Here is a 745-nt window from a genome sequence, read left to right as displayed (position 1 = left end):
ATTCTAACTCTCTCCCTTCCTTAAACTCCCCTCCCTCCGTTACACCTCTTCCCCTCCAACGTCCCTTCCCCAGATCCTCCCCCCTCCCAAGCATTAATCCCTGTCCTCTCTCTGCTCCCTTACTCTTTGCTTCAAACTCCCTTGACACGCATCTTAAACCCTCTTCCCAATCCATCCCCTCCCTCTCCGAAAGTGTGCATCCCTCGCCTCTTCTCATTCACTTCCTCTTACTCTCCATCTCCCTCCTTGCATCCCTGTCCTCATCCCCCTAATCCCATCTCACACTACCATGCAGAAATCCATCCTTTTCCTGCAGCATCCTGCTTCTCTTCTGTCTCACTCCCTCTTGTCCCTTCCCCTCCTACATCCCTCTCTTCTTCTCCCTCACTCCCTCCTACCCCAACTCCCTCCTTGCATCCCTCTCCTCTTCATCCTTACTCCCTTCTACCCCCTCATCCCCCTCATCCTCCTTGTATCCCCCTCCCTTTTTTCCTCTCCTCCTCTCCCTCACTGCCTCTTACTCCCTCCCATTCTGCATCGCTTTCCTCTCCTCGATCACTCCCTCTCCCTCTTTGCATCCTTCTTCTCTTCTCCCTCACTCCCTTTTACTCTTTCCCCTCCTACATTCTTCCCCTCTTCTTCCTCACTCCCTCTTACTCCCTCCCCTCCTGCATCCCTCTCCTCTTCTCCCTCTCTCCCTTTTACCTCCTCTCCCTCCTTGCATCCCTCTTCTACTTCACTCCCT

Source organism: Coenobita brevimanus, chromosome 102 (assembly GCF_032717465.1).
Source record: "Coenobita brevimanus isolate Jiangsu-jjx chromosome 102, ASM3271746v2, whole genome shotgun sequence".
Taxonomy (NCBI): domain Eukaryota; kingdom Metazoa; phylum Arthropoda; class Malacostraca; order Decapoda; family Coenobitidae; genus Coenobita; species Coenobita brevimanus.
The sequence above is the reverse complement of the archived record's forward strand: the minus strand, read 5'-3'. Positions refer to the sequence as shown.